Source organism: Ambystoma mexicanum, chromosome 4p (genome assembly GCF_040938575.1).
Source record: "Ambystoma mexicanum isolate Mex_15411 chromosome 4p, UKY_AmexF1_1, whole genome shotgun sequence".
Classification (NCBI taxonomy): Eukaryota; Metazoa; Chordata; class Amphibia; order Caudata; family Ambystomatidae; genus Ambystoma; species Ambystoma mexicanum.
This window is the reverse complement of record NC_090927.1, coordinates 39,339,364-39,352,148: the sequence shown is the minus strand read 5'-3', so window position 1 is coordinate 39,352,148 and position 12,785 is coordinate 39,339,364. Positions and strand designations below refer to the sequence as shown.

General features: G+C 45.2%; 15 non-coding genes across 15 annotated transcripts; all 15 read left to right on the top strand.

Moving 5' to 3' along the window:
* Window positions 1–1,930: 1,930 nt before the first annotated feature.
* Window positions 1,931–2,003, top strand: TRNAM-CAU (transfer RNA methionine (anticodon CAU)). The gene has a single exon. It is a non-coding gene; the product is annotated as a tRNA-Met (tRNA).
* A 265-nt stretch (window positions 2,004–2,268) lies between these two features.
* Window positions 2,269–2,341, top strand: TRNAM-CAU (transfer RNA methionine (anticodon CAU)). Its single transcript has one exon. It is a non-coding gene; the product is annotated as a tRNA-Met (tRNA).
* A 264-nt stretch (window positions 2,342–2,605) lies between these two features.
* TRNAM-CAU (transfer RNA methionine (anticodon CAU)) lies at window positions 2,606–2,678 on the top strand. Its single transcript has one exon. It is a non-coding gene; the product is annotated as a tRNA-Met (tRNA).
* Window positions 2,679–2,942: 264 nt separating this feature from the next.
* On the top strand, window positions 2,943–3,015 carry TRNAM-CAU (transfer RNA methionine (anticodon CAU)). Its single transcript has one exon. It is a non-coding gene; the product is annotated as a tRNA-Met (tRNA).
* A 2,221-nt stretch (window positions 3,016–5,236) lies between these two features.
* On the top strand, window positions 5,237–5,309 carry TRNAM-CAU (transfer RNA methionine (anticodon CAU)). The gene has a single exon. It is a non-coding gene; the product is annotated as a tRNA-Met (tRNA).
* A 265-nt stretch (window positions 5,310–5,574) lies between these two features.
* On the top strand, window positions 5,575–5,647 carry TRNAM-CAU (transfer RNA methionine (anticodon CAU)). The gene has a single exon. It is a non-coding gene; the product is annotated as a tRNA-Met (tRNA).
* A 264-nt stretch (window positions 5,648–5,911) lies between these two features.
* TRNAM-CAU (transfer RNA methionine (anticodon CAU)) lies at window positions 5,912–5,984 on the top strand. Its single transcript has one exon. It is a non-coding gene; the product is annotated as a tRNA-Met (tRNA).
* Window positions 5,985–6,248: 264 nt separating this feature from the next.
* On the top strand, window positions 6,249–6,321 carry TRNAM-CAU (transfer RNA methionine (anticodon CAU)). Its single transcript has one exon. It is a non-coding gene; the product is annotated as a tRNA-Met (tRNA).
* Window positions 6,322–6,588: 267 nt separating this feature from the next.
* TRNAM-CAU (transfer RNA methionine (anticodon CAU)) lies at window positions 6,589–6,661 on the top strand. The gene has a single exon. It is a non-coding gene; the product is annotated as a tRNA-Met (tRNA).
* Window positions 6,662–6,925: 264 nt separating this feature from the next.
* On the top strand, window positions 6,926–6,998 carry TRNAM-CAU (transfer RNA methionine (anticodon CAU)). The gene has a single exon. It is a non-coding gene; the product is annotated as a tRNA-Met (tRNA).
* Window positions 6,999–7,262: 264 nt separating this feature from the next.
* Window positions 7,263–7,335, top strand: TRNAM-CAU (transfer RNA methionine (anticodon CAU)). Its single transcript has one exon. It is a non-coding gene; the product is annotated as a tRNA-Met (tRNA).
* A 2,221-nt stretch (window positions 7,336–9,556) lies between these two features.
* On the top strand, window positions 9,557–9,629 carry TRNAM-CAU (transfer RNA methionine (anticodon CAU)). Its single transcript has one exon. It is a non-coding gene; the product is annotated as a tRNA-Met (tRNA).
* A 265-nt stretch (window positions 9,630–9,894) lies between these two features.
* On the top strand, window positions 9,895–9,967 carry TRNAM-CAU (transfer RNA methionine (anticodon CAU)). Its single transcript has one exon. It is a non-coding gene; the product is annotated as a tRNA-Met (tRNA).
* Window positions 9,968–10,231: 264 nt separating this feature from the next.
* Window positions 10,232–10,304, top strand: TRNAM-CAU (transfer RNA methionine (anticodon CAU)). The gene has a single exon. It is a non-coding gene; the product is annotated as a tRNA-Met (tRNA).
* Window positions 10,305–10,568: 264 nt separating this feature from the next.
* Window positions 10,569–10,641, top strand: TRNAM-CAU (transfer RNA methionine (anticodon CAU)). The gene has a single exon. It is a non-coding gene; the product is annotated as a tRNA-Met (tRNA).
* Window positions 10,642–12,785: the final 2,144 nt, after the last annotated feature.

Here is a 12,785-nt window from a genome sequence, read left to right as displayed (position 1 = left end):
CAGTCTCATAATTTGAAGGTCCTGAGTTCTTTCCTCAGAGAAGGCAGGCCTCTTATGTTTCAGGTAATAACTTTTCAAAAACGTTGACAGAATGAGTACAATGTTTGGTATTTTGCAAATGTAAGCAGTCCCTGTGCAAACTTTCTGGCCCTGTGTTCCCACGCCTTCTCCTTGTGCCTTCCAGAGCCCATCAGGTGCACTATGAACTAATGGCAAAACATGGTTGTGCATATAAGGTTGATGCCGCACGAACCCTGCTATGGTTTTTCATATTAATAAGCCTCCGTGCAGTGTCCATCGCCGCCCTAGTGGCGTTATGGCTCTGTAGTTGGTCCGGATAAGCCCAGGGTACCCAGGCCGTAATCTGTAAAGGAAAGAAAAAGGTAAGTGGGGCCAACCAGTGGGGAAAAGAGGGGTCAGTTCAAACAAACAGGTTCTTTCGAATAGAGGTGGGGCAGTTTAAAATGATAAGGTTGCTGGTTGGGATAGCATGGGCGCATACTGATAGAGCCAACGTAGGTCTTTGAGCAAAGATTCAGGAAATAAGGATGGTACATTTTATGGTGTTAGATGCAGTGGGGCAGGTTTACATGAGGGCAGTTTCAGAGAATGAGCAAGTATTTCAAAATGTATTTTCTGGCTGTGTGAGGGACTTGAGAGGTCTTCAAGCAGACCCTTGGAGTATGTTTAAAGTCTCTCACAAAATAAACTCTAGAAAAGACAGGTGGGGCACCCAAGCCTAGCGGCCAAATAGTGAGGCGACTGCATGAAAGGCAAATGCGAAAAGAGGCAAAGAGGGGTAGCACAAGGGGATGCAGCCAATTTCGACACTTCTGTTTCTGGTGATTGTCTTGCCCCTGTGCCCACGAAAGGCTCTGGGGAACGCAGGCACAGTTGCGGCTCAGGCATGGACAGTCTGCAAGGCCCTCCTTCGGCATAATAAAAGTGCCCTTGTGAGCCTGGCTGTGTTTAAATCACACAGCAGGGAATGCAGCTTTCAACTTTCCCTCACTGGCCACGAACGGCCACGAACAGCCAGGTTCTATAGACCAAAAAGCTAGGAGGAACCCTGGCCACTTTTAAATGAGGGTGGGTTTTGAACTACAGTTCCTTCAGGAGCAAAGCCTGGATTGGCCTTCCTGGATGTTCCTGTGGCCCGCTGGATGCTTTAATGGGCTGGATAAAGCGTTCTGGAGGATGGAATCCTCTTGGGTTCAGTCTGGGAACTTCTGGGAGTTCATCTGCATAACCCAGCCCCGTCCACCCTTCTTGACCTGGCCGGCAGTTACCTTGCTCTGTTACTAGAGGGCGCGTTTGGACTCTCTTCATGAACCGTGTGCCTCACAGGTGTGATAATGATGTAGTTTGGGGTTTGTTTTTGTGGCATGCTACCTGTCACCAGCCGCAAGCAGATCAGCATGAGATCTGATGTCAAATAACAGCATAACAAACTGTGACATAATACAAACCTGACATAAGCGATGTAAGCAGCGAGTATAACGAAACCGGCTGAACGCACACAAGAAAACTAAATGATGGAAGTGGAAACACATAATTAATCATGCATATATATATAGGAAAGGAGCAAAACTCTCTGCAAATGGGAAAAAAAGCGACCTGCTTACAAAAGGGACTTTGGGGGAGGAGAATTAAAAACTGGTAAGAAAAAAGGGCTGAAAAGAGTTAGGTATATATCCAGCGAGGGAGGGGTTGGAAGTTTGTGGCATCTTACCTGTTTTGGAGCATATCAAAATAACTAGCTCAAAATTCAAGCATCGAAGGATGGGACTCTTGATTGATGAATGGAAGACATCTGAAGTACAAAACACTATACATTCAAGTGAAGCTTTTCAGATGGATCGTATTCTCTCTGGAGTTTTGAGTGTGGAGTTGTGTCACATAATCTTCATCAACAAATCATAAAATCGCAGCCTTCTTAGCGCAGTAGGCAGCGCGTCAGTCTCATAATCTGAAGGTCCTGAGTTCGAGCCTCAGAGAGGGCACAAGTGTTTTTTGTTTCAACAAATACAATTGGACATATTTTTTCTAAACATGAAGAGGAGCATGATGTTCAGTAGACCGCAACGCGGTCCTTGTGAATCACAGGATTGGATTCTTTACTGACGCAGAAAAGAAATATGATTGCCAAATACCAAAGAACCAATTGGGGCTAGCTGCGTTTTATTTGAATATTTCTATCTGGACTTTGTGAGTAGCGTGGTCTCAAATCATGCTCTCCACCAGGTTATCCAAAGAGCCTCCAACGGAGACTTCTTAGCGCAGTAGGCAGCGCGTCAGTCTCATAATCTGAAGGTCCTGAGTTCGAGCCTCAGAGAGGGCACAAGTGTTTTTTGTTTCAGCAAATTCAATTGGACATATCCTTTCTAAACATGAAGAGGAGAATGATGTTCAGTAGACCGCAACGCGGTCCTTGTGAATCACAGGATTGGATTCTTTACTGACGCAGAAAAGAAATATGATCGCAAAATACCATAGAACCAATGGGGCTAGCTGCATTTTATTTTAATATTTCTATCTGGACTGTGTGAGTAGCGTTGTCTCAGATCTGGTTCTCCACCAAGTTCTCCAAAAATACTCCAGCAGAGCCTTCTTAGCGCAGTAGGCAGCGCGTCAGTCTCATAATCTGAAGGTCCTGAGTTCGAGCCTCAGAGAGGGCACAAGTGTTTTTTGTTTCAGCAAATTCAATTGGACATATCCTTTCTAAACATGAAGAGTAGCATGATGTTCAGTAGACCGCAACGCGGTCCTTGTGAATCAGAGGATTGGATTCTTTACTGACGCAGAAAAGAAATATGATCGCAAAATACCATAGAACCAATGGGGCTAGCTGCATTTTATTTTAATATTTCTATCTGGACTGTGTGAGTAGCGTTGTCTCAGATCTGGTCCTCCACCAAGTTCTCCAAAAATACTCCAGCAGAGCCTTCTTAGCGCAGTAGGCAGCGCGTCAGTCTCATATTCTGAAGGTCCTGAGTTCGAGCCTCAGAGAGGGCACAAGTGTTTTTTGTTTCAGCAAATTCAATTGGACATATCCTTTCTAAACATGAAGAGTAGCATGATGTTCAGTAGACCGCAACGCGGTCCTTGTGAATCAGAGGATTGGATTCTTTACTGACGCAGAAAAGAAATATGATCGCAAAATACCATAGAACCAATGGGGCTAGCTGCATTTTATTTGAATATTTCTATCTGCACTTTGTGAGTAGCGTGGTCTTGGATCTGTTTCTCCACCAGGTTCTCCAAACATACTCCAGCCGAACCTGCTTAGTGCAGTAGGCAGCGCGTCAGTCTCATAATTTGAAGGTCCTGAGTTCTTTCCTCAGAGAAGGCAGGCCTCTTATGTTTCAGGTAATAACTTTTCAAAAATGTTGACAGAATGAGTACAATGTTTGGTATTTTGCAAATGTAAGCAGTCCCTGTGCAAACTTTCTGGCCCTGTGTTCCCACGCCTTCTCCTTGTGCCTTCCAGAGCCCATCAGGTGCACTATGAACTAATGGCAAAACATGGTTGTGCATATAAGGTTGATGCCGCACGAACCCTGCTATGGTTTTTCATATTAATAAGCCTCCGTGCAGTGTCCATCGCCGCCCTAGTGGCGTTATGGCTCTGTAGTTGGTCCGGATAAGCCCAGGGTACCCAGGCCGTAATCTGTAAAGGAAAGAAAAAGGTAAGTGGGGCCAACCAGTGGGGAAAAGAGGGGTCAGTTCAAACAAACAGGTTCTTTCGAATAGAGGTGGGGCAGTTTAAAATGATAAGGTTGCTGGTTGGGATAGCATGGGCGCATACTGATAGAGCCAACGTAGGTCTTTGAGCAAAGATTCAGGAAATAAGGATGGTACATTTTATGGTGTTAGATGCAGTGGGGCAGGTTTACATGAGGGCAGTTTCAGAGAATGAGCAAGTATTTCAAAATGTATTTTCTGGCTGTGTGAGGGACTTGAGAGGTCTTCAAGCAGACCCTTGGAGTATGTTTAAAGTCTCTCACAAAATAAACTCTAGAAAAGACAGGTGGGGCACCCAAGCCTAGCGGCCAAATAGTGAGGCGACTGCATGAAAGGCAAATGCGAAAAGAGGCAAAGAGGGGTAGCACAAGGGGATGCAGCCAATTTCGACACTTCTGTTTCTGGTGATTGTCTTGCCCCTGTGCCCACGAAAGGCTCTGGGGAACGCAGGCACAGTTGCGGCTCAGGCATGGACAGTCTGCAAGGCCCTCCTTCGGCATAATAAAAGTGCCCTTGTGAGCCTGGCTGTGTTTAAATCACACAGCAGGGAATGCAGCTTTCAACTTTCCCTCACTGGCCACGAACGGCCACGAACGGCCAGGTTCTATAGACCAAAAAGCTAGGAGGAACCCTGGCCACTTTTAAATGAGGGTGGGTTTTGAACTACAGTTCCTTCAGGAGCAAAGCCTGGATTGGCCTTCCTGGATGTTCCTGTGGCCCGCTGGATGCTTTAATGGGCTGGATAAAGCGTTCTGGAGGATGGAATCCTCTTGGGTTCAGTCTGGGAACTTCTGGGAGTTCATCTGCATAACCCAGCCCCGTCCACCCTTCTTGACCTGGCCGGCAGTTACCTTGCTCTGTTACTAGAGGGCGCGTTTGGACTCTCTTCATGAACCGTGTGCCTCACAGGTGTGATAATGATGTAGTTTGGGGTTTGTTTTTGTGGCATGCTACCTGTCACCAGCCGCAAGCAGATCAGCATGAGATCTGATGTCAAATAACAGCATAACAAACTGTGACATAATACAAACCTGACATAAGCGATGTAAGCAGCGAGTATAACGAAACCGGCTGAACGCACACAAGAAAACTAAATGATGGAAGTGGAAACACATAATTAATCATGCATATATATATAGGAAAGGAGCAAAACTCTCTGCAAATGGGAAAAAAAGCGACCTGCTTACAAAAGGGACTTTGGGGGAGGAGAATTAAAAACTGGTAAGAAAAAAGGGCTGAAAAGAGTTAGGTATATATCCAGCGAGGGAGGGGTTGGAAGTTTGTGGCATCTTACCTGTTTTGGAGCATATCAAAATAACTAGCTCAAAATTCAAGCATCGAAGGATGGGACTCTTGATTGATGAATGGAAGACATCTGAAGTACAAAACACTATACATTCAAGTGAAGCTTTTCAGATGGATCGTATTCTCTCTGGAGTTTTGAGTGTGGAGTTGTGTCACATAATCTTCATCAACAAATCATAAAATCGCAGCCTTCTTAGCGCAGTAGGCAGCGCGTCAGTCTCATAATCTGAAGGTCCTGAGTTCGAGCCTCAGAGAGGGCACAAGTGTTTTTTGTTTCAACAAATACAATTGGACATATTTTTTCTAAACATGAAGAGGAGCATGATGTTCAGTAGACCGCAACGCGGTCCTTGTGAATCACAGGATTGGATTCTTTACTGACGCAGAAAAGAAATATGATTGCCAAATACCAAAGAACCAATTGGGGCTAGCTGCGTTTTATTTGAATATTTCTATCTGGACTTTGTGAGTAGCGTGGTCTCAAATCATGCTCTCCACCAGGTTATCCAAAGAGCCTCCAACGGAGCCTTCTTAGCGCAGTAGGCAGCGCGTCAGTCTCATAATCTGAAGGTCCTGAGTTCGAGCCTCAGAGAGGGCACAAGTGTGTTTTGTTTCAGCAAATTCAATTGGACATATCCTTTCTAAACATGAAGAGGAGAATGATGTTCAGTAGACCGCAACGCGGTCCTTGTGAATCACAGGATTGGATTCTTTACTGACGCAGAAAAGAAATATGATCGCAAAATACCATAGAACCAATGGGGCTAGCTGCATTTTATTTTAATATTTCTATCTGGACTGTGTGAGTAGCGTTGTCTCAGATCTGGTTCTCCACCAAGTTCTCCAAAAATACTCCAGCAGAGCCTTCTTAGCGCAGTAGGCAGCGCGTCAGTCTCATAATCTGAAGGTCCTGAGTTCGAGCCTCAGAGAGGGCACAAGTGTTTTTTGTTTCAGCAAATTCAATTGGACATTACCTTTCTAAACATGAAGAGGAGCATGATGTTCAGTAGACCGCAACGCGGTCCTTGTGAATCAGAGGATTGGATTCTTTACTGACGCAGAAAAGAAATATGATCGCAAAATACCATAGAACCAATGGGGCTAGCTGCATTTTATTTTAATATTTCTATCTGGACTGTGTGAGTAGCGTTGTCTCAGATCTGGTTCTCCACCAAGTTCTCCAAAAATACTCCAGCAGAGCCTTCTTAGCGCAGTAGGCAGCGCGTCAGTCTCATAATCTGAAGGTCCTGAGTTCGAGCCTCAGAGAGGGCACAAGTGTTTTTTGTGTTTCAGCAAATTCAATTGGACATATCCTTTCTAAACATGAAGAGGAGCATGATGTTCAGTAGACCGCAACGCGGTCCTTGTGAATCACAGGATTGGATTCTTTACTGACGCAGAAAAGAAATATGATTGCCAAATACCAAAGAACCAATTGGGGCTAGCTGCGTTTTATTTGAATATTTCTATCTGGACTTTGTGAGTAGCGTGGTCTCAAATCATGCTCTCCACCAGGTTATCCAAAGAGCCTCCAACGGAGCCTTCTTAGCGCAGTAGGCAGCGCGTCAGTCTCATAATCTGAAGGTCCTGCGTTCGAGCCTCAGAGAGGGCACAAGTGTTTTTTGTTTCAGCAAATTCAATTGGACATATCCTTTCTAAACATGAAGAGGAGCATGATGTTCAGTAGACCGCAACGCGGTCCTTGTGAATCACAGGATTGGATTCTTTACTGACGCAGAAAAGAAATATGATCGCAAAATACCATAGAACCAATGGGGCTAGCTGCATTTTATTTTAATATTTCTATCTGGACTGTGTGAGTAGCGTTGTCTCAGATCTGGTTCTCCACCAAGTTCTCCAAAAATACTCCAGCAGAGCCTTCTTAGCGCAGTAGGCAGCGCGTCAGTCTCATAATCTGAAGGTCCTGAGTTCGAGCCTCAGAGAGGGCACAAGTGTTTTTTGTTTCAGCAAATTCAATTGGACATATCCTTTCTAAACATGAAGAGTAGCATGATGTTCAGTAGACCGCAACGCGGTCCTTGTGAATCAGAGGATTGGATTCTTTACTGACGCAGAAAAGAAATATGATCGCAAAATACCATAGAACCAATGGGGCTAGCTGCATTTTATTTTAATATTTCTATCTGGACTGTGTGAGTAGCGTTGTCTCAGATCTGGTCCTCCACCAAGTTCTCCAAAAATACTCCAGCAGAGCCTTCTTAGCGCAGTAGGCAGCGCGTCAGTCTCATAATCTGAAGGTCCTGAGTTCGAGCCTCAGAGAGGGCACAAGTGTTTTTTGTTTCAGCAAATTCAATTGGACATATCCTTTCTAAACATGAAGAGTAGCATGATGTTCAGTAGACCGCAACGCGGTCCTTGTGAATCAGAGGATTGGATTCTTTACTGACGCAGAAAAGAAATATGATCGCAAAATACCATAGAACCAATGGGGCTAGCTGCATTTTATTTGAATATTTCTATCTGCACTTTGTGAGTAGCGTGGTCTTGGATCTGTTTCTCCACCAGGTTCTCCAAACATACTCCAGCCGAACCTGCTTAGTGCAGTAGGCAGCGCGTCAGTCTCATAATTTGAAGGTCCTGAGTTCTTTCCTCAGAGAAGGCAGGCCTCTTATGTTTCAGGTAATAACTTTTCAAAAACGTTGACAGAATGAGTACAATGTTTGGTATTTTGCAAATGTAAGCAGTCCCTGTGCAAACTTTCTGGCCCTGTGTTCCCACGCCTTCTCCTTGTGCCTTCCAGAGCCCATCAGGTGCACTATGAACTAATGGCAAAACATGGTTGTGCATATAAGGTTGATGCCGCACGAACCCTGCTATGGTTTTTCATATTAATAAGCCTCCGTGCAGTGTCCATCGCCGCCCTAGTGGCGTTATGGCTCTGTAGTTGGTCCGGATAAGCCCAGGGTACCCAGGCCGTAATCTGTAAAGGAAAGAAAAAGGTAAGTGGGGCCAACCAGTGGGGAAAAGAGGGGTCAGTTCAAACAAACAGGTTCTTTCGAATAGAGGTGGGGCAGTTTAAAATGATAAGGTTGCTGGTTGGGATAGCATGGGCGCATACTGATAGAGCCAACGTAGGTCTTTGAGCAAAGATTCAGGAAATAAGGATGGTACATTTTATGGTGTTAGATGCAGTGGGGCAGGTTTACATGAGGGCAGTTTCAGAGAATGAGCAAGTATTTCAAAATGTATTTTCTGGCTGTGTGAGGGACTTGAGAGGTCTTCAAGCAGACCCTTGGAGTATGTTTAAAGTCTCTCACAAAATAAACTCTAGAAAAGACAGGTGGGGCACCCAAGCCTAGCGGCCAAATAGTGAGGCGACTGCATGAAAGGCAAATGCGAAAAGAGGCAAAGAGGGGTAGCACAAGGGGATGCAGCCAATTTCGACACTTCTGTTTCTGGTGATTGTCTTGCCCCTGTGCCCACGAAAGGCTCTGGGGAACGCAGGCACAGTTGCGGCTCAGGCATGGACAGTCTGCAAGGCCCTCCTTCGGCATAATAAAAGTGCCCTTGTGAGCCTGGCTGTGTTTAAATCACACAGCAGGGAATGCAGCTTTCAACTTTCCCTCACTGGCCACGAACGGCCACGAACGGCCAGGTTCTATAGACCAAAAAGCTAGGAGGAACCCTGGCCACTTTTAAATGAGGGTGGGTTTTGAACTACAGTTCCTTCAGGAGCAAAGCCTGGATTGGCCTTCCTGGATGTTCCTGTGGCCCGCTGGATGCTTTAATGGGCTGGATAAAGCGTTCTGGAGGATGGAATCCTCTTGGGTTCAGTCTGGGAACTTCTGGGAGTTCATCTGCATAACCCAGCCCCGTCCACCCTTCTTGACCTGGCCGGCAGTTACCTTGCTCTGTTACTAGAGGGCGCGTTTGGACTCTCTTCATGAACCGTGTGCCTCACAGGTGTGATAATGATGTAGTTTGGGGTTTGTTTTTGTGGCATGCTACCTGTCACCAGCCGCAAGCAGATCAGCATGAGATCTGATGTCAAATAACAGCATAACAAACTGTGACATAATACAAACCTGACATAAGCGATGTAAGCAGCGAGTATAACGAAACCGGCTGAACGCACACAAGAAAACTAAATGATGGAAGTGGAAACACATAATTAATCATGCATATATATATAGGAAAGGAGCAAAACTCTCTGCAAATGGGAAAAAAAGCGACCTGCTTACAAAAGGGACTTTGGGGGAGGAGAATTAAAAACTGGTAAGAAAAAAGGGCTGAAAAGAGTTAGGTATATATCCAGCGAGGGAGGGGTTGGAAGTTTGTGGCATCTTACCTGTTTTGGAGCATATCAAAATAACTAGCTCAAAATTCAAGCATCGAAGGATGGGACTCTTGATTGATGAATGGAAGACATCTGAAGTACAAAACACTATACATTCAAGTGAAGCTTTTCAGATGGATCGTATTCTCTCTGGAGTTTTGAGTGTGGAGTTGTGTCACATAATCTTCATCAACAAATCATAAAATCGCAGCCTTCTTAGCGCAGTAGGCAGCGCGTCAGTCTCATAATCTGAAGGTCCTGAGTTCGAGCCTCAGAGAGGGCACAAGTGTTTTTTGTTTCAACAAATACAATTGGACATATTTTTTCTAAACATGAAGAGGAGCATGATGTTCAGTAGACCGCAACGCGGTCCTTGTGAATCACAGGATTGGATTCTTTACTGACGCAGAAAAGAAATATGATTGCCAAATACCAAAGAACCAATTGGGGCTAGCTGCGTTTTATTTGAATATTTCTATCTGGACTTTGTGAGTAGCGTGGTCTCAAATCATGCTCTCCACCAGGTTATCCAAAGAGCCTCCAACGGAGCCTTCTTAGCGCAGTAGGCAGCGCGTCAGTCTCATAATCTGAAGGTCCTGAGTTCGAGCCTCAGAGAGGGCACAAGTGTTTTTTGTTTCAGCAAATTCAATTGGACATATCCTTTCTAAACATGAAGAGGAGAATGATGTTCAGTAGACCGCAACGCGGTCCTTGTGAATCACAGGATTGGATTCTTTACTGACGCAGAAAAGAAATATGATCGCAAAATACCATAGAACCAATGGGGCTAGCTGCATTTTATTTTAATATTTCTATCTGGACTGTGTGAGTAGCGTTGTCTCAGATCTGGTTCTCCACCAAGTTCTCCAAAAATACTCCAGCAGAGCCTTCTTAGCGCAGTAGGCAGCGCGTCAGTCTCATAATCTGAAGGTCCTGAGTTCGAGCCTCAGAGAGGGCACAAGTGTTTTTTGTTTCAGCAAATTCAATTGGACATATCCTTTCTAAACATGAAGAGTAGCATGATGTTCAGTAGACCGCAACGCGGTCCTTGTGAATCAGAGGATTGGATTCTTTACTGACGCAGAAAAGAAATATGATCGCAAAATACCATAGAACCAATGGGGCTAGCTGCATTTTATTTTAATATTTCTATCTGGACTGTGTGAGTAGCGTTGTCTCAGATCTGGTCCTCCACCAAGTTCTCCAAAAATACTCCAGCAGAGCCTTCTTAGCGCAGTAGGCAGCGCGTCAGTCTCATATTCTGAAGGTCCTGAGTTCGAGCCTCAGAGAGGGCACAAGTGTTTTTTGTTTCAGCAAATTCAATTGGACATATCCTTTCTAAACATGAAGAGTAGCATGATGTTCAGTAGACCGCAACGCGGTCCTTGTGAATCAGAGGATTGGATTCTTTACTGACGCAGAAAAGAAATATGATCGCAAAATACCATAGAACCAATGGGGCTAGCTGCATTTTATTTGAATATTTCTATCTGCACTTTGTGAGTAGCGTGGTCTTGGATCTGTTTCTCCACCAGGTTCTCCAAACATACTCCAGCCGAACCTGCTTAGTGCAGTAGGCAGCGCGTCAGTCTCATAATTTGAAGGTCCTGAGTTCTTTCCTCAGAGAAGGCAGGCCTCTTATGTTTCAGGTAATAACTTTTCAAAAATGTTGACAGAATGAGTACAATGTTTGGTATTTTGCAAATGTAAGCAGTCCCTGTGCAAACTTTCTGGCCCTGTGTTCCCACGCCTTCTCCTTGTGCCTTCCAGAGCCCATCAGGTGCACTATGAACTAATGGCAAAACATGGTTGTGCATATAAGGTTGATGCCGCACGAACCCTGCTATGGTTTTTCATATTAATAAGCCTCCGTGCAGTGTCCATCGCCGCCCTAGTGGCGTTATGGCTCTGTAGTTGGTCCGGATAAGCCCAGGGTACCCAGGCCGTAATCTGTAAAGGAAAGAAAAAGGTAAGTGGGGCCAACCAGTGGGGAAAAGAGGGGTCAGTTCAAACAAACAGGTTCTTTCGAATAGAGGTGGGGCAGTTTAAAATGATAAGGTTGCTGGTTGGGATAGCATGGGCGCATACTGATAGAGCCAACGTAGGTCTTTGAGCAAAGATTCAGGAAATAAGGATGGTACATTTTATGGTGTTAGATGCAGTGGGGCAGGTTTACATGAGGGCAGTTTCAGAGAATGAGCAAGTATTTCAAAATGTATTTTCTGGCTGTGTGAGGGACTTGAGAGGTCTTCAAGCAGACCCTTGGAGTATGTTTAAAGTCTCTCACAAAATAAACTCTAGAAAAGACAGGTGGGGCACCCAAGCCTAGCGGCCAAATAGTGAGGCGACTGCATGAAAGGCAAATGCGAAAAGAGGCAAAGAGGGGTAGCACAAGGGGATGCAGCCAATTTCGACACTTCTGTTTCTGGTGATTGTCTTGCCCCTGTGCCCACGAAAGGCTCTGGGGAACGCAGGCACAGTTGCGGCTCAGGCATGGACAGTCTGCAAGGCCCTCCTTCGGCATAATAAAAGTGCCCTTGTGAGCCTGGCTGTGTTTAAATCACACAGCAGGGAATGCAGCTTTCAACTTTCCCTCACTGGCCACGAACGGCCACGAACGGCCAGGTTCTATAGACCAAAAAGCTAGGAGGAACCCTGGCCACTTTTAAATGAGGGTGGGTTTTGAACTACAGTTCCTTCAGGAGCAAAGCCTGGATTGGCCTTCCTGGATGTTCCTGTGGCCCGCTGGATGCTTTAATGGGCTGGATAAAGCGTTCTGGAGGATGGAATCCTCTTGGGTTCAGTCTGGGAACTTCTGGGAGTTCATCTGCATAACCCAGCCCCGTCCACCCTTCTTGACCTGGCCGGCAGTTACCTTGCTCTGTTACTAGAGGGCGCGTTTGGACTCTCTTCATGAACCGTGTGCCTCACAGGTGTGATAATGATGTAGTTTGGGGTTTGTTTTTGTGGCATGCTACCTGTCACCAGCCGCAAGCAGATCAGCATGAGATCTGATGTCAAATAACAGCATAACAAACTGTGACATAATACAAACCTGACATAAGCGATGTAAGCAGCGAGTATAACGAAACCGGCTGAACGCACACAAGAAAACTAAATGATGGAAGTGGAAACACATAATTAATCATGCATATATATATAGGAAAGGAGCAAAACTCTCTGCAAATGGGAAAAAAAGCGACCTGCTTACAAAAGGGACTTTGGGGGAGGAGAATTAAAAACTGGTAAGAAAAAAGGGCTGAAAAGAGTTAGGTATATATCCAGCGAGGGAGGGGTTGGAAGTTTGTGGCATCTTACCTGTTTTGGAGCATATCAAAATAACTAGCTCAAAATTCAAGCATCGAAGGATGGGACTCTTGATTGATGAATGGAAGACATCTGAAGTACAAAACACTATACATTCAAGTGAAGCTTTTCA